The sequence below is a fragment of the Ylistrum balloti genome, unplaced genomic scaffold (genome assembly GCF_031769215.1).
Source record: "Ylistrum balloti isolate Yb309-2 unplaced genomic scaffold, AGI_CSIRO_Ybal_v1 Utg371862, whole genome shotgun sequence".
Lineage (NCBI taxonomy): Eukaryota > Metazoa > Mollusca > Bivalvia > Pectinida > Pectinidae > Ylistrum > Ylistrum balloti.
Genome location: NW_026782922.1, coordinates 4,693 through 25,826, shown reverse-complemented (window position 1 = coordinate 25,826; position 21,134 = coordinate 4,693). Strand labels below are relative to the sequence as shown.

Sequence of the window (21,134 nt, the reverse complement as noted above, 5' to 3'; positions counted from 1 at the left end):
TCATCACATCCATACGCGATATCTAAATTTGCTGACAGCATGTATAAAACAGTCCTTACCAACCCAGTACATCACGCGACCATAATGAGAGTCTACATTAACACTTAGTCACTACAACTTGCCAGCGCATTCTATAATTTACGTTTGGCAAAATATACTTGATACACAATTTTGGTATACCTTAAAGTAAATGAAAAAAAGCTCTGTTTTTCCTTGAATTTCGTTTATGTCTAGATCTCATTACAAGATGATTAAGTAATACGCAATATAGTGATATTTCGACTCAATATTTTCAGAAAATGATTGTCTCAAGTCTAAGACAATTGCAATAGTAAGTGTTTTGCTTTAATATCTCGTAATAATGGGTGCGTCATTGCCATTTTATGAAGCAAAAGTTTAATGCTATAAACATCACCGTTTATGACGTATAATCATGAATAAGTATGGATATACAATGTTTTGTATGTACAGTAGACATCATCAGTAAACATTGTTGTCATGACAGCCGTTCACGATTACAATCAACGAAGAGAAAGTTGATTTCTTAAGCGAACTTAATCATGTTTCATGAAGTTGAATTAAAGTATTTAAACATTTGATGTAACGTAACAGTATCTCACCCATGTCAACATAATAAAACAAATATAATCCAAATGTAGCGAACATGCCAGATAGTCCTCAGTCGCTGTGGACATTGTGAAATCATAGGAATATATAAATGTAAACAATGTACATTCTATATGAATACGCTGATAAACAAACAAACAAGCGGAATGCAAATGAGAAATTTACATGTAAAACATATTAGTAATATCATTAGATGTATAATATAATTCTCCGTGTAAAAAGTAATAAAATTATAATAATAAGAAGAAAAAAGCAAACCATAATATGCTGCATAACGTTTTAAGGGCTGCTTGATTGTGAGGGACTATATCTAATTTCTGTGAACATCAGCTGTCAACTGTAGATACAGTAAAACAATAGACGAGAAAGTGAAACCATGGGTTGTCTAAGTGGCATTATATAAGGCAAAGTTAAACGTTATGAATGGATAATTACGCAAGACGTAATATGTTTATCTCTCAACAGACAGTTTTCTTTACTAATGTTTATGCATAACATGTTGATGATTGCTTAAAAATGAGAAGCATATACTGTTTTCTTGAATCATCATATGATACGATGAAGGAAAGAAATCCGATAAACACAAAAAGTAGTGCAGAAAGGATGAAATGTATTCAAACTTTTCTCTAAGAATGTCTTTAGAGCGAACGATTCCACTTCCGAGGAATTGTAGTGCTTTGGATCTGTTGTTACAATTATAATTATATACATGTAACTTTAACATACTTCCACTTGATGAATTGACTCATAACACCCTGTCGTGAAGTTTTCATTGCTACAAACATGACGCATTAACATGGTGACGTTGAATTGAGTTGTGCAGTTTAACTCTGAAATGACAATCGGTTGTATGAATGTGACAGTCCGATTATTTGATGATCATTTCATAGACGTGAGGCGCTTCTCCCTGTTCATTGGAAAGAGACGTATAGTTTGGATCTGGAACTGGTGATTCTGTAACATTAAAATTGACGTATGAAAGATAGACAAATGACATGAACAAGACACTGTAAAACACTTATGTACATTGTTTTTGTTTACAATAAAAAAAGTGATCTAGTTTGTCTTGCTCACCGTTATTCTGATCTGAGGACTCTTTTCTGATTGGTTTTCTTCTGTAAATAAGAGAATTGATAGTTGTCGATCAAAGAAAGCAATGATGAATCAATAAAAATCGATAAATCGGATTTTCATAATTATCTTTATTATACATTACTTTACTCATTAAAACTCAGACGTCGTCCTGAAGGCAAATTCGTTATGCGACTTTCCTATTGTTGCAATGTATATTATCGTTACTTACCTAAGAAGACATAATACCGTTGTGATGAATGCAGCAATAAGAAGACCACAAAGGACGGATATAACAGCTATTATGACCAGATTAGGATCGGCTGAAAACAACAGAATAACCCGTTGATTATTGATTGTGATATTGTTTATAAAGACAATTTTAAGATATCGATATGTACATGTAGTGATGATGATTCTAAACCAAATTATAGCAGGATATGATCCGTTTATAACACTCCTGATCAACATCAGACTTTTGAAATGAAAATGTTTATCTGCCAAACCAACTATGCTAAAGTTGTATTTAAAACAAAAATTAAATAAAGTGTTTGTTTTTGTATATAAATAATATGACGTCATTATGTCTTATGATTGGCAACCCGAGTTTGACCCTTTGTTCTGACATTAGACAATTACATTGGGCGAATAGACGAGAAAGAAAGCAACAGTGACGAGAAGTTATCAGCAGCTACCCAAATTCCCTCGTTTGAAACAGGCATAAATAGAGACCATGGGGAACTTTAAAATGAAATTCTAGAAAGATATATCAAGAACTCTCAAGAAATAACAACTGTTCTCTCTCACATATTCCCGACGGTCATTTTGTTCTTCTGACGAGTTGCAAAATCAAACGGAGACAACTAGAGACCATGGGAAACCTACATAAAGAGTTTTAGAAAGATCTATTAAGTTCTTCAATCATTCTCAGGAAATAGCAAAAGCAATCATTCATTGTCAAAATCCAAGAAGGTCATCTGTCAGCCATTATATTCTTCTTATCAAATCTAAAATCAAACGGACACAGTTAGGAACCAAAGGCAATATACATAGGTAATTTGAGAAAGACCAGTACCAGAACTGTAGAAATAACAACAAACAGTCTTGGTAAAAATCATGATCTAGGAATAAAATGCAAATTCAAAAACAAAATCAAACGAGCACAACTAGTGATATAGGGGGACCAAGATATGAAATTTAAAAGCATTTATCCAAATATAGCGATAACGATCATTGTAAAATTTCATAATGGCCACCTGTCGGCCATTTTGATTTGCTGAACAGTCACGAAATCTACCAGGCTCAGATAATGATCAAGGAAAACATACATATGAAATTTGAGATTTTCATTCAGTACTTCTCGAGAATGGACAGACTGAAAACAGATAACGGACATAAAAATACCCACAATATAAAAATGGTTCGTCGATTGGGATACTTTAATTACCGAATAAGGTCTTTAAATTTAAACTGGTTTAAACATTATATTTACCTACTTGAGAACAATTGCGATACAAGCTCTCATCTTATATTAATCACTCTTGTTGAATATAATGAAAACAAGCAAGAGGTTGTAGTGTGTAAACCAGATAATTCTTTTCCACGTCCATTCTGGGAATCCAATCCCGGACGCCGAGGCGAATAAATGAAAACCTTGTGTGTTACCACTGGACGTTAATTGATAAAATTTAATCTAACAATAAGAACTTAGCTTCCCTGTCCCGTCAAGATGTACACATTTATTCACTTGTCTTAATCTTAAGTTTGCCCTGTTGTGTTGATGAAAATAAACAGGTAAAATCAGTGATACTAACTAGCTCTAATACAGTGGCCGTCGTCCTTGTTACAGATGGTGTCAGTACAACTGTTCGGACAATCTGCGCCACACACAACTCCATACTTTCCCGGTAATGTCAAGACGTTACTTTTAGCGATAAGTATGATATACATTTATCGTGAAATTGTGTTCTCATTTATGCTATAGATTAACATGTGAACACACATTAACGTCAATTAAAATCAGACATCAACTCATGTATATATATGAAGTCTTACTTTACATGTGTCTTTCATGATTCATAATTTTACAGTGGTTTATTTACCAAAGCATTCGCCAGTTTGTTGATCGCACAAGAAATCTTTACACGTCACAGGGCACGTTGAGGAACATGTCGCTTCATACTTTCCGATAATACAATCTACAAGTGAAAATATGTTTCAAGAATAAAAATAAACATTAATATTCTTATTCGATAGATAAACCGTCCCTATAAGAGTGATACTTATATGTATGTAACACTGTGTTACTTGATGATCTTTGGTAATAACCGATTTTTTTGAAATTGTGCAACGTATCCAATTATTCGATCAGTGCATGTCTTCATGTTACAACACTTTTCTCGTCACTAGACGATTGGAGGATAAAACAGCTGTCTTATACATTTCAAGTTTCATGTCTTTGTGACTTGTTTGATAGGATCACTGATAAATTCAGTCCTTTTATGAGTAAAGACATAAAAATGTAATCAATGTTTTCTGATTGTGGCTAAATATTAGACTATGACAGCAAGTATGAAGGCTATGCTATGTGGTGGCATTATAAAGGGTCAGTCAGTGGCCCCATTTTCAGTGGACACGTTTATTTATGTTAATGATTCTGGATGTTGCTATCACGAGAACCACAAAATATAACAAAGTCTTTTGATATAATCTAACTATGATTGTTGAAGTCAAAAGACAGTGCGTTATTCGATAAATAAACTCACTTTATATCTGTAGCATTGTCTTGCTTGTCTTGTTTTAGAAATCAATGAATTTTTAAAATTATGCAACGTATTCAATCATTTGGTCAGTGTATATCCTCGGGTGACAACACCTGTTCCCGACGTTTGACTTTACCAAGGAGAATAAAACAGCTGTATTATACATTTTAAGTGAAGTCGGTGTGACCTGTTTCGTTAAATCGCTGAGAGATTGTGGTTAAATATTGGATGGAATATACAAGGACTTGTTAGTCAATATAACGTGACTGAATGGGAACCTTTCACAGCAAGTAAGAAGGCTATGATATTACAGTATGGTGGCATTATGAAGTGTCAATTAGTGACCCCATTATAATTTTATTTCTGACTATGATTCTGGATGTTGCGGGGACGTTGAACCGCAAACTATGAAGTATTTTTATCTCTATGGTTGCTGACGTCAAAAGCGCACAATCAGTTACAAAAAGAACGGTCATTGATAATGCTAAAGTAAAAAAGCAGTAGATTACCCAGTGTACTATCAGTTACAAGAAGTGATGATACAGTCGATTTGGTAATCGCGATACAGAATCCAATAAAGATATTATCCACCAAGAACCCAGACATTCCAACGATATCTTTTCAGCCTAACCCCGTCCATGAAAACCTCCTTATACATAGCCTGCAAGTATATAAAAGTTCACTAAAACACCTTTTTCTTGAAAGTTAGCAATAGTGACTTGTTTAAGATAACGTATCTTAATGAAACGTTGACTTACCATAACAAAGTCCCGTTTTCCGATGACACATGCTGTCTTTACAGTTAATAGGACAATCAATAGCACACGCATTCCCGTATTGTCCTGTTGCACATTCTGTAAAGCAAGTCGTAATTATCATTTTATTATCTAAGATTCATTACAGCCAATACAAGATCATAACTAGTAAACTTGAAATTAACATGTCGGGGTGAGGTTAATCATTTCATGAGATCTGGGAGCGTAGTAGGCTGCCTAATACGTACATTTCGTAAATACCAACGTCCCACTTGCACTGACGGAATTGTAATTCAATAACTAATGAAGGGAAAACTATGGTTAAGACATAGAGACAATTTATCTTATTATTTTAATTAAAACTAGGTACAAGGTACCTTCCCATTCCAATCCCATTCCGTATGCTCTCCTATATTGCAAACCAATAATTACTTTTCTTGTGATTCTAGAATGCAAGGTGTAACAATATTATCTGCCAGTGGACATGATTTTGGTGATATAGCAAAACAAAAAGACGTATATGCGTACTTGAGAAACACAAACCTTACATCAGAAAGGGAAAATATAATTCGTTCCAACTGGGATCTTGAATGTTATTTTAATCCATACCATTCAAATTATAGAGGGATGTTTATTCTTTTTAAAAATAACGATGAGTAGGATCTTAAACACCAATAAAGATAACAGTGGTAATAGTTTAACATTTAACAACCAAATCCAAGGGGAGAGACTTACGCTTAAAGTTATATATAATCCGGATAGTGACAGGCTTTTTTTTTTTTATGAAAATGGGATTTCAAATAAGTAATCTATCCGAATTTAGACAATTACAGAAAGATAATAATACCAAAGCTAGCGAAAGGAATTTTGAAATTACACAAGAACTTGGTATTAAAGACACAATTAGGGAATTAAATTCCTGATACAGGAAGATATATTAGGCATAGGAAAATTCCACGTTAACAGGCAAGGTAAAATTACATTTTTATATCTGATGGATCACTACCAAGTTTAATGGTGTCTCGCAATGACCCTGGATTTCGGTCTGACATTTCTATGTCAAGGACAAATATATGTTTCGCTGAATTCCAAAAGGGGAGGGGTTATGGAACATAAATGATTCACAATATCGTGATTCCGAATATCTAAATACTATAAGAACACATGTTGTTAGAAATTAGGAGTAAAACTTGTTCATACTCTTGCTATGAAAAATAAAACCAGCAGTGATTCTGAGAAAAAGTAAATAGAATATATTCAGAAATTATAAGCCGGGATACCTTCGGGTGACGGTGAGTTGAATAGTCGCGATACGAATAAAGAAGTACTTGAAAAATAAAGAAAAATAAGTTAAAAGCCAGTATTAATCGCTCTTGTGAAAAATGGATTAGTGAAGGTAAAAAAAACAAAAAACAAAAACAAACAAAAAATAAGATATGTTATAGAAAACAAATGATGGTACAGTTGTTTCAGAGCAGTAAGAATGAAATTAAACTTTACTTTGAACAATTATACAAAAGAAATAACTGTACACATGATTCAAACATGGAAGAATTGATAGGTCCATATGATGTACCTAAATTATCTTTCCTTGAATCATTTTTATTAGACAAACAAATCGCCATAATTGGGGAAAACCTTAATGAATACGAAAGAAAAAAGTCCTGGATCTGAAGAATGCGCAGCCGAATTCTTTAAAGTATATTGGAAAAACTTAATAATTTCATTGCTAGATTCAAAATTTGATGCACTATACAGAAGAAAGTGAAAGTAACATGTATTGAAATCAATATAAGAGGAAAATTCAGACATGAACTATCTTGGAGACAACGCCGTTTAGTCATTGTCTTTGGTTTGATAGAATAAAATGTAAATACGGTACAAGATTAACATGAAATTAATTTTAAAAGACGCGATGGTACGTGGTCAGAGTGACTGGTTTATTCGAAATTAATGGAAAAAACTTACGCCAGAGAACGAACTTCACTGAAAATGTTTCAAAATTTAAAGCCGATATAACGGACTACTTTATTTACGAAGAATGGAATGTCCATATACATTTCTATGCCCCCAAAGCTTAGTCGTATCAAGGCGTTTTATAAACTCAAATGCCAGAAACACAGTCGCTGTGAAATACATTTACCCAAGTCGTTTCAGTACCTCGAGATGTAGTGTGATCAGCCCACATTTCATTTACACCTCAACGGTGACAGGATGTTATCACAAAATTATCGATATAAAGGCAATATCAATTTACTAGTCAACCTTGATTATCATGTTGATATTTCCTATTTTACTAATATATGCTTTCACCAATAGTTTACAATATACATATACAGTGTCACTGCCCACATATCCATATAGTTGGTGTTATACATATATTTCGACATGCATCCGTTAATATAGCTTTACATATAGATTTTATCAGAACAGAGCGAATGATGGTGAAAGAAAACAGCCAAAACAAAAAGCAAAAACACAAAAAGAAAATAACAAAAAACAAAAAAACAAAAACAAAACCTCCAAAAAACAAGGAATAGATATGTTTAAATAATTGTTCTTACTTTTTTTAACATTTGCTTTGACGCTTACAAATTCAGCAAATACATTGTTGAGCTAATCCCAACAAATGAATTGTCGCTTTAAACTCAAATAAATCATCTACACATTTAAAATGTTCAAATTGCATTTTTCCTAATTTACATTTCCATGAGATTATTCCGTTTTCTCCTTTCATTTTAGAATCTTCCAACAAACTTTCCCGTAACATCGCAATGTCCAGACAGCAGTTACGGACCTCTATACATTACAAGGCAGTCGATTTGTTCGGTTTAATCACGTGGACTCATATGAAATCATACATGGATGTAATTGATCATGGAAACAAAGTATACTACAAATAAAAAATACCATAGGAAAATTTAATGAAGGTACTATATGCTGCATTACGTAATAAAATAAATACTTGCATCGGATTTTATTTGGCTATGTACGGGGTCAAGAAATAATTTCCCAGCAAACATTTCTACAACGAATGCAAATCTCAAAAGGTATCTGATCTGCTTGTTTACATGTACACCAGTTCCTAGATATAGTATGCCATGTTACAAAAATGTACACCTTTAACTTTTAGGTGCTTGGATATCACAAAAATCTCTTAAAACGGCTATTTACCTTACAATTGAATACTAGTATTTTCTTGTCGTATACCAGAGCTATAAATAGGTTATAAGTTCACAGCCAAGTCTGCTTGGTTAGACTCATAATCAAATTCTGATTAAAATGTATTGGCTTTAACAGTCAACAGAATCTTTTAAAGACACAATTATAGATTTAATTAACAAAAAAAAGTCTATGATGCATAGATAATACTTAATGGTTTCCCATTTAAATATCTAATATTTGTGTATACTTTAGTACTATATATGTACGATGAAAATTATATGTTTTCCTTGATAACCTTTTTGAAGAGAAATCATACCAAAACGCCGACCCTAATAAAGCCAATCGTGGTCTGAAGAAAGGCAAAAGGGAATATTACCATATTATTTGACGTCAGATAACTTAAATGTCACGTCTGACAACAAGACTGTGACATATTGTATCAGTCATTTTACCCAAAATCCTATTGATTTATACTAATCTCTTAGGAATTGCCGACAAATTGTATTAAGATATTTATATTAAAAAGCATGCTACGTACACATTAAACATGTCATGAAAACTACATTTATTTTACGCTAGCCATATTTTCCGGCCAACAATAAAAAACGTATTTTGGTGCTGTGAATACAAAAATGTCATTCTATTTAACCAAATGAAAACAGTTTCATTATCACTGGAAACATTGCTAGTGCTTATGCGATATACGATGTCTTATATCCTCATTGCATTGATGCTTTAGGCTTTTATCCGAATGATAATTTCTGATGTAAGCAACATTTATCCACTCACCAAAACAATTTCCGTTGGCCCTCTCACACAATATCTTACAGTTAGCAGAACAGTGTTGATCACATAAATCGCCATAATTTCCAGGAACACAATCTGAGAATATATAAATCATCCCTTATTACCTAATGATTTTGTATCTTTTTATCATTATTTCAACATAAGTAAAGGCATAATATTGTGTTTCTGGTCATGAATTATATTCATAAGTCACGTCAAAAACCTGACAGAAACAATAAGATTTCTCTGATTTGGAGACTTCGCCAAATTCCCATTAATTAGAATGACCATCTACATTCTCTCATCCAGAAGTTGATAACCACGTGACTAAAGGGAATCTATGCATTGCGGTCTAATGTTATTGTTTTATTATACTAATGCAACTTCTTTTTGATAATTCATTTTTAGTCATTAATCACCAAACGAACATCTGTGTAAGTCGATTTCAATGTCAAAATTAGACCACATAATACATTACTCACCAATACAGTATCCGTTGGACTTCATGCACAAGTTATTATTACAGTGCGCAGAACAGTCTTGCTCACATCTATCGCCATACTTTCCAGGAATACATTCTGAAAACACAGAAATATACTCCATATTTCAATATCTAAAAAGTTACAAACATTCTTGATTTCTTGACATGAATATTGTCAGTAGAAATGTTGTTATTTCCTTGTAATTGTTAACAGAAAACTTTCGTATTCGTTTTGAATTGATTTTGACTAATTACTGTCATTCCGTGATAAATCGTTGTTATTGTTCCTCGCATGGTCGTAGCAAATATTGTAACAAGATTAATAAAATGTATTTTCATTGAACATATTTATTTACAATGAGATGAAAACGTATGCCTTTTTATATCAGTTATATTGATGAGGTTGTGAATTACCTTTGGTACTTAAAAGCGTTTTTGTGGTATGATATATAGATAATATTTAATGATTTCCCACTTAAATATATAATATTTGTGTATACTTCCGTACTATATATGTACGATGAAAATTAATCTATTTTCCTTGATAACCTTTTTGAAGAAAAATCATACCAAAACGTCGACCCTAATAAAGCCGATCGTGGTCTGAAGAAAGGCCAGAGGAAATATCACTATATTTTCTGACGTCACCACAAAAATATCCATTAAAAAATAAAAACATTCTTCGTACACATTGAATATGTCATGAAAACTACACTTATTTAACATTTGCCATATTTACAAACCAACAAGAAAAAGGCGTGTTTTGATGTTGTGAATACAAAAATGTCATTCTATGTAACCTGGAACGCGACAGTTTCATTATCATTGGAAATATTGCTAGTGCTTATGTGATATACGATGCCTTGTATCCTCATTGTAGTGATGCTTTAGGCTTTTATCCGAATTATATTTTCTAATGTAAGCAACATTTATCCACTCACCATAACAATTTCCGTTGGCCTTCTCACACAAGCTAGTCTTACAGTTAGCAGAACAGTCTTGATCACATATATTGCCATACTTTCCGGTAACGCATTCTGATAACATAGAAACATCTTTCATATTCTATATCTAATTAATTACAAAAACAATTATATCAATAGGGACACTATTATTTTGTTGTTGCTGCTAAATGAAAATTTTCTCATTCATTTCGAATTGATATTGTAGGTGTGTGGGAGTGATGTAGGAGAGATAACAGTGGTTCCTAATACATCGTCGTTATTGTTGCTCGCATAGTCGTCACAACTATCATAAAAACAGTAACAGAATGCACATTTATTATTTCTTTCTTGAGTAAACGTTTGTTTGATTTAAACACCGAAGAGACATGGAAATATTTACAATAAATATAAATGAGATAAAAACATATTCTTGAAACTGAGCAGTGAAAAATACCCGTAACAATTCTGGACATGTGATATAATTTGCAGGCATAGTACTGAGTCTTCATGGCTCATCTTGCTAAAGGGATAGGAATCTCCAAATGCATATCTAAGCAGCTTTCAGATTTCAAACAGAACTATTATTGATATGCCCTATAACGTCAGATTGTGAAGTGAAATAAATTATTTCTGTTTACTGATAGGATTAGAGAAATGATTAATAAGATTTTGTAACATCCAAAGTAATGGGAATTAACACATAATTGCTAGTTTCGGATTTTTCCTGTTTGTTCTTAAATGAGAATTAACATTGTATGATTGAAATCAACCTAGCTGCTCTCGCACCATTGACTCTGGGTTGGAACCAAAATTATGTTGAGGGTCTAAAAACAAAGTATGCTAATCCAGACGGAATAACACCATGCAGTGATGTGATATTTCGCCTGGAGATATTGTGTTCTGTTCATGTCTATGTAAACAAAAATACAAAAATTGTTTCATACAATAAGGGCATAAAAATAATCATATGTCACTAAAATCTTGATCGTTTAAATGTAAAATGCATGTTACATGTTTTGTTATATGTTAATGCTTTGACGAGTGTTTTGTGATTAACTTAACTTTCTGTTTATTAATCAATATTAAGCAAATAGAGGCGGAAGGTCTTTTACAACATTTAATTTTGATACTATCGTACTGAAGAAAATTAAAGGAAGTCATGATAGTGATGAATAAAGCTTACAACACTATTATACGTTTTGAATATATATGATATTAAACGATTCTTTTTCGTTTTATTTTGGCCAGTGAAATATTGAAATGTATCAATTTGGGAAAAGATTATATCATCACCGCAATGATAACATAATATTTATTATGTCAATATTAGTGATAATATTACATTTCCAGTGATGATATTACTTTTTATTGATGATAAAATTTTCGTACTTTTGACCAACGAAAGCGGTGTTCTCAAGTCACTTCATTAAGAAATCACCGACTTTCATGTTTGGATGCAAATGAAGCGAAGGTTGAATGAACCACATATCTAAGGCCGATCCAAACATAAAAGAAGCCATTGTGTTCAAATAGGAAAGTCTGCGTAATTCAATGACTCTGATTGGTCAAAACTGTTTAAGTTATATCTCTACTGTTAAAGTTATATATTACTGCAGTGATGATATACGTCTTTCATAAACTGATATAAAGTCCTACATTTCACGGTAAAAGAGTAAAACAATTATGCATTACTGTTTCTTTATCAATAACGAGAAATCATACCAATTTTTATGGCCGCCTGTTTTCATATAAACTTACATAATAACAACTGCAATATATAATGACCTTTTATGGGAATTCAGTTGGCACTTTTTCTAAACATAATGTGATACTTAGATTATCTTCAAAAACGAAATTTCAGACAGAAGTTTGTCACAAAAGTACCTGGTAATAATAATTTACAGGAGTGGAATAGTATATATATATTGCACTGCAGAGAACACATACAGCATTTGTTATCTAAAATCTCAATTAGTCACTATCAAACAAAATATCACGAATCGTTTAAAAGTCATGTCAGTTTTCAAATGCATTATAATCTATCTGACCAAAACATAATTAGATGTTCACAATTTCTTTTGTAATCACTCATTTTTATTCGTCAACAGTTAGACAATCACAAAGAGACAGAAACATAAAAAGAATTTTTTCTGGGTAAATGTCAAGTTGTCATCTTGGTTTTCATTTGTCATGTGTTCCTGTACATTTGTAAAGGTGCCATGGGACCAACAAATTCACATAACATTATTGAAATTGTTATCATTGCACTTCTTCAAATCGATTGTTGACAAAAAGACAGTTAAAACTTCAACTATGATGATAAATCCTTGAACTATGTAATAATCATTAAATCACATGCTTTGATAAAATATACAGATATCATATGACCAGTCTTATACAGAACTCTGGGTTGATAATGTCAATATAATAAATAATACAGCCATAAGAGGTTTTGAGCGTGACGTTTCGATAACAGCACTGTCACCTTGATCGGTCAAACTACCTTTCTAAAGCGTACCAGAAATGGCGTATGTAGAGTACGAGATGGTTCGGAATTAGCTGCGTTAAACACATTTTTCGCTACAACTACATTACATCTTGTGTACGTGTATCTATAATCCCTTTACCATTTTGTCACACTAATTAAGCTTATATAACATAAGGAAAGTCGATCTATTCACTACTATTTCATACACTGCACCAGTCATGGACGCTTTTCATCGCCCATTGGTGATGACAATGTGACCATCGAAACTTCAAACTTAATTTCTACTGGTTGTGTTATATCGACTGCTATTTTGTTTACAATAAGGCATAGTTTTCAATTGCAGTGAGAAATAAACAAAGGTAGTTTATATCAAGACACAATATTAGATATAGTTGAGCCAAAGGATTAGACAAACTATATCATGTAGGTATTTCGTCTTTTCGGGACTCGTCTGTGATGCGAGTTTTGATACCTAGAAGGAAACTAAGGACCATCATAATTGGTCGCAAATCTAGATGTAGGGAAACATCAAATGAATATATTACGGATTTTTAAAGTTGTTAATTATTTTTCAAAAGAGCGTCAAGTACACCTATATATTCTGTACTAAGTAACTACGAGAATGATATAAAGACTGGCATGCAAGTTATCTGCATTAGAGGGTGGCAAATTCCTGTATGGAACATGAACATTTTGTATGAACTAATGTTTTGACAATAAACTTGGAACTACATTTGGTGCAATAAAATAACAATGACTTGTAAAGGCAAAATGGTTGACAATATTGAGTGTAGTAATTTTTAATACCAATCACAGTTGTTAACTAAATACGGTACTGAAAAACACATTATATTTATATAGTACATACCAATATTCGGTCTGTGTATAAAATAATACACGATAATCCGATAGTTACTTATTTCACATACCTAAACAATGTCCAGAGTCTTTATTACAGAGGCTGCCTTTACAGTTCGTAGAACAATCCATGTCACAAGCACTGCCATACTTTCTCGGGAAACAGTCTTAAATGTAAAAGATATATATTATCGATAAAGTAATAACGACAACACGGATCAATTAATTGTCATTTTTTGAGGCAGTACACACCCTTTATTAAGTTTGGATTATTTTTTAATTACGCCCTACATGTATCAACAGTAAAAACCGCCCGCTGTAGGACGTGTCAGGTTTAAGTGGAATCTGCAACCCAGAGGGGATAATAATAAAGACGGTCAGACGCCTTAACCACTCGCCACCTCGGCCCTCTTCATAAAATACAAAATATTACCAAAATTTAACAAATACAGAGAACATAAAACAGGAACAAAATCACATTGTCTAGATAGTATATAATACTAAGAATCAAAGAAAGAAAGGATCAAACGTGCTGCTATTGGGGCAACATATCAATTCTGGTTTCAATGTTTTGTAAAAGAAAATAACGATGAAACCCCTTGATTGTGCAGGGGGCCTCATAATTCGTTTCCTCTTACGACATTCAGTCGGATACATCAATCATTTAAGTCATCCGCATTCGCACATTTATCAGCAGTATGTGATACATAAAACTGTCTGTAACAGAATGACCTATAGAACTTTCAGAAGGAATCGCAAAATGAGATCAGCATATCTTTGAGAATTCATTACTGTACTGGTATGTTATTTTATAAACTTACAAAAGCAGGAGCCAGATTTCGGGTTACAGTTGCCTCCGTAACAAGTTTCTGGGCAATCCTTTTCACAGTTGCCATCACCGTAATGGCCTGCTGCACATCCTAAGGGTGAACATAATAAAACGTTTCGAATACAGGTTTGATTTTCAAACATATTTTTACACTATATGCCTAGAAAAGATTAGTAAATATTATTGTTTCCCTCCTATCTTTCTTTCTCTATTGCTTTCTTTCTTTCCTGCTTTCAAGCACTCAGAAGCTAAGATTCTTTTATGCTTTGGAATCTATTAATATCTCACATCATAAAAGAGTGTAAAAAGTAATTGGTGTTAACAGCAAAAAGGCCTGGAAAAAATAGTTTTAAAAAAGTCACGCAATAGAATGGTAGAGAGTCAGACAATACTGTGGACATGTGCTGACTACCTCCAGCCTCGAAGGGCACATCTAGAGTGTGACTTTGGTTAAGTACCAGTAAATAGCAAGAAATTAATGTCCAAGGGACATATATGGGAGTAGAAGAAACAGATAAGGAAGAGAGGTAAGATACATACAGAAAGGTAGAAACAGGATTTTAGCTATAGAGACGCCTAAAGAAAAACACAGATCGACACAGTCGGAGTAAGACGAGAAATAGGTAATTTAGAAGACAAAGGTGGACAGATAAACATACACACAAAACACGCTACACAGAGAACAGATAGAACTGCACAAAAAGACACATATAAACAAAGAAAGACAGTGAGGGAGAAAACGAAATAGTGGTAATGACAAAGCAGAAATTTTTTTGCTAGAAAATGCATTATAAAACGCTATTTAATTTTAGTTCTCATAGGACAAAGGAAAACGTCCTGGCATGGCATTTGTATATAATGAATTTTCTTCAGTATATCTAATGTAGATTTTTTTGTATTATTTTAATAATCTTTACTAAAAATAAAGATAATTTCGAAGGATTAACAGATGTACTTACCAAGAACTATAACCTCACATAACTCCAGCATCATACCAGGTGTATCGTGGTGGAACGTTTCTGTAGTTGTATACAGTAACATACCGGCCAACATACGGGCACTGGTGTATTATATTCAGTTGTACCGTTGCTTCAGTAGTACTCGTATCCTCATAACAGCGGACACCGTTTGTTGGGGAATCCGTGTTATTAGATATATAAAGGTGGTAACCTCCTAATCTTTCCCCAAATCCAGCTGAAAATATGTCAAATGTAAAATAGTAATTATTCAGTCTATACAACTGCGTTATTATGTTTTTGCCGCAGGTTGTTTTCTCGGAAGAAAACACTGAAATCTTTAGTTGACAGCAGTATCATCACTAACATCAGTATTATTTTCTTTGATGCCGACTCCAACATGAACAGGTTTGAAATAAGGGCACGGATAGGCTTTTCTACATCAACCCATACCGCAACCCCCACCCCCGCGTATTTTAAAAATGTTTTCCTGCTTTACAATTTTCCAGTTTTCCAGTTTTCCAATGTATCTTCAAAACGACATTCTATAATATCATGCTGTACAGTAAATATAATATATAAAGGCAATAAGACAGGAAAATCAACTCGAGATCAATTTTCAATCATATCATATTAGTTAAGGATTTCTTGGAATTTAAGTGAATTGAAGTTTATTATGTGATTTTTATCCACTGTCATGAGATGCGATTCGACGAAAGCCGTACGTTTAGCTAACAACTTTAAAATTAGGTATACATTACTATAGGCCATGAAGGCTAGGAACTTAAACCAATAATATTTCGCAAATAACTGTAGTTGTACTGTCAAATGAAAACAAGAGTACCTTCTGCAACTCATAGACATTATTTAATACTTAACATTTAATTACAATCTCCAAAAATTCGACCTCCAAGCATATCTCATCTCCATTAGAAAATGATTTTTGACTTTTAGCTACAAGGTTATCATGGTGCGGTCAGATCAAGTGTTTTTTAAACTGTCTGCAATGGCGTGTTAAACAGCCTTTCCATGTTCTGCAATTGAAAAATATTTGTGACCTTTCGAAAAAACAAGAATTTGAATGACTGAAATTTTCGGAATTTCGTCAAAAAGTGTAACGTCAAATATAGAACTACCATAACGTATTTTCGTCACAAGATTACTCTTAAACAACATTCAGTCTGGGAGACGTGAGATGTTTTATCCGTTCTGAGCCTAATTGCGTGTTAAAATAAGGTCTTATCATCGCATATTATTCAGCTTGTAAAAACAGTTGATAGTGTTAAAACTGCCAACAACAACCAATGACATTAATGGTCTGGTCATTGCCAAAAAGATATATCGATATACCGAATGAAGATTCACACCAAAACAATCGATCAATATACCCTCGGCTATGAACAACATAAACAGGCAACTTGTACACCAAGAGACAGAAAAAACATCCCTCCCCTCCCATAAGCCAGACTAGCCACTCCTACAAATGGGCACCATAACGAGTGGCAGTCATCACTGGGCCACTTGTGGAAAATAGAAAAAATTCAAATTACTTGTTTTCAGATTTGACTGACATCACTAGAAAAAATTCCTGTGAAATTATAGTCCTTTTAACAATCACGCCGGTTCATAAGACGATAAAGATCATACATGAGCGATTTCAACAAGACAAAACAAGGAAAAAAACAGCGAGCCTACTTTGGATGTAGTCAGGAAAGAAAAGGAGAACAACCTTACATCTCACCAAAACCAGGTTAATACACCATAAATTTTACAATTGAAGAGGGGACAGAAAGAAAATTCCTTTCTTCGATTCATTGATTTTAAGAAGGTCGGGTACTGGTAAACAAGAAAATATAAATATGTTAACATAATTCTAATCCAAAATCAAATTCAATAAAACTAGTGCATAATGTTAATTCATAGAAGATTTAAAGATACTCCTGAAAAAAGCACGTGGAGAATGATACCATGTGTTCAGAAAGAGTAAGCGTCTTCTGCTTAATCGATGACTCCTCTCGTATCAAGCACTCAAATGGGAACTAAACGTTCAACAACAGAACCAACTGGAAAGCTAGCGACTGTCAAACATGTCCAGCTTGGTATCGAAAAGAGATCAATGGTGACCATAAGACTTTCCCCTATTTTCCATCAACCTGCATCTTTTAAAAACCTTTATTATAAGTTTGTCATTTATCGTTCTGCACAAACACCGTGAAACTGAGAAAAGTGCTTTGAGTATCGAGTAAACTACCATGTACATCCCATAGGTTGGGGATATATGAATCTTGCTATCTAGATATAGAGAAATCACAATGGCAAAATTGAAATCATTACTATTATCTTACAGGATACTCGATAAGCGGTTAATGTAAGAGAGCCTGTCGGTTCTTCATTTTCAATTGTGTTGGGTATACCAGATAGAAGTGGTTAATAAATATCTTGTTATTTAAAGACAAGACCTCATCAATATGTCTGAACGTAAATCCTAAAGACCTTGCAATGCCTTATTTTGCCTGTTTTAATTAGCCTTTCGATAAATTTAGCCTCATATGAAAACCAAAGCAAGTCAGGCAACAGAGAGTCACAGTTACTCCTCAACATAGGTATGGTAATACTCTGTTTAAAGATAATACCTCTAAACTTCCCGACGATTGTTTCTCCCGGAAACTCGACCATTTATGTTTTTTGTGTTCTATTTTATTTGGGGGTATTGTTCGTGAAATACATTTAAATATAGCCTACAGAGATACACGTATACCGTCCCTCGCCCTTTTTGGAAAAGTAATCTCCTATAACAAGAGAACGAAGGAATTGTTTCACTTTAGAATGGACCACGGTGATGTACAGTGTGACGACATCAAATTTAAATGTTCCTTTAGATTTTTTGGAGAAGTATGCTGATGATTGAGTTTATTGGTCGGCATATTGATACCATTGAACAATATTCTATTTTTTGTATTACATTGGAGTTTTTGATTCTCGTTTGTATGTCTCGTTGTTGATTACAGAGTTCTATTAACTGACTCGAATTGTCCAAGATATACATGTTAGATGTCGACGGCGAAACAGAAGAAGCTTACCATCACCGAACATCTGGACGTATTCTCTTTGTATTTTTGCAAGGGTCTCCGTGTTAGCCTCTCATGTATTCGTATTTGCTTCCGTTACATCGAATTTCAGTTTAGATTAAGTTTGTTGGCAAGACGTTATTTTCTTTGTGGTTTTGACAATCCTTTACATAGAAAGTATAAATGAAATGTGTATAGCATATTTCAATAATCAGGTGTATTAATAGTGATACTGTATTTCTTACATTCTAGTTTCATCCGTAAGGGTTTTATAATTTGTCAAAACAACATAACTATAATTTTTAATAAAAAAAAGTCAAGCTGATAACGTGTGCAAAAATATTCATTCTGAACAACAGACAGGAAAAAATAACAATTCGAAATAATGTATTTTTGCAGACTATGTACATTGTTAAAAAACTTAAGATATAATAATCATAATCCCAAGCCTGAATGGAGGTCAAAGTATTTTAAGTAATTACAGCGAATTTCCTCATCGACAACTCAAACAATCGGCTCATTCACCTGAGAAATGGAAGAGCCGTCAATTTGGAGAGCATTCCTCACCTTTCAGAAAGAAAAAAGACAATTTTTAAAGAGTCTTATTTATATCTCGAAATTCCGAATTCGATTTTTAACAGCAAATTTAGTCGATTTGTTTGTTGAAACAATGACGTCGTGATGCACTTATTATGTGATGTATTTTATTTCCAAATCAGAACATAGATTAATACCTATCTTACCAGGGACCCATTCCATCCCAACCCTTTTTCGAACATCGCTGATATCACAGTTTATCAATATTATACTTAATGTTACGTAAACTTACCTCTGTAAATTATTTGTATTGTGTTAATGGTGCCCATCTGTCCTAGATCTACACGCCACCAAACGGTTTCAGGATTCCCCTCTGTAGACGTGTGTGTACAACAATTAGATTGTATATCTGTTCTTGTGCAAGTATCCACTGCCGCTCCTGCTAGCCATTTTCCCGTATGACGGTTGCTGCTTTGCTGGGCAGACTTTAAAGCAGCTATATTACCTGTAATTCAACACAATAAATATAGGTGATCAAGTAGGGCTTGTAATTCATCATGACAATGGTAAACTGATACTGCACTTTAAGGAGCGATTTTATCAGACTTAGAGCACAACCGTAAAAACCGTATATTTGCTTAAATGAACAGATTTCAATTAATATCACATGAAAACGCATGGTATATCCTGAATATTTTCCTTTTTTGATTTGTCACATAACAAATATATGCCTGGTGTAGTCTAAATAAGCATTATGTCACCAGAAGAACAATTTTTAATCCTACTAATTCAATAAAAATGAATGCCGCGCACAAATGCTCACAGAGTGTATCATTTAGCTTGAACAAATATACAAATATCCAAACGACTACTCATGATATAAAGACCTTTTTCCATGTATACTTTCTGGAGTACGCATGGAAATAAATCACGCGACACTCGTCTATAAATGATGACTTGGTATGCTTGTAAAGGAAATATATTAAAATCCCCGTGATAAATACGACGATATTACATTCCATATCAACAGAATAAACAACTTTAAGAGGTTCAATCGCCGATTTGATTAGATACTGAACCTCTCAAAATTTGGTTGTCCACGATATACACGAGTTGCTGAAATACAAGGATATCATGGTTCACGTTTTCGCATTTATGCATTTTGCGGTTTAGTTATGTTTTAAAACCGACCACTGGTAAATTCATGGGAAAAACTTATGTCTCTGTGGCATGAAATGCTTCTGTAGAAAACTATCCTCAACACTGAAGACTTAAAACCCAAAATGCTATCTTGTAATCAGGAAGTAAGTCGTATACGACAGTGAAATATGTATTTTGTACATTGTGTATATATTGAATGGTTTTGTTTTTGTTTTTGTTTGTTTTTTTGTTTTGTTTTTTGTTTTTTTTTACTTTCAGTACATACATTAATTACTTACCGTCTGGTCTGCAGGTGTTGAACATCAGGAACAAGACCAGATATACATCTCTGTTTATTACTTCTCTTGTTGACATTTCTGTGCGAATGTTCAGCAACAAGGAAGTAGAATGCACAGTGTCGTGGATTATTCTTATGCATATGTGAAGTGTGTATCAAGTCTGGTACATGACCTGTTCCGGTAGAGTGAGCTCCACTAAATAGCTAAAATACCTATAAATACCTGTGTTAACCTGTAAACAGTCTGTTTGCGTTACAAAGAGTGCACGGGTATTAACAAACACATATACACACATCAACAATTTTGAATTACGAAATAATCATGAAAATGTATTACAGCTGCAAATTCTTTAATAGCATATCCAGCAA

At 33.3% G+C, this 21,134-nt stretch overlaps 1 pseudogene; it reads right to left on the bottom strand.

The window, feature by feature from the left end:
- Window positions 1-3,507: 3,507 nt before the first annotated feature.
- On the bottom strand, window positions 3,508-20,842 carry LOC132563788 (cell death abnormality protein 1-like; annotated as a pseudogene).
- Between the last annotated feature and the right edge of the window lie 292 nt (window positions 20,843-21,134).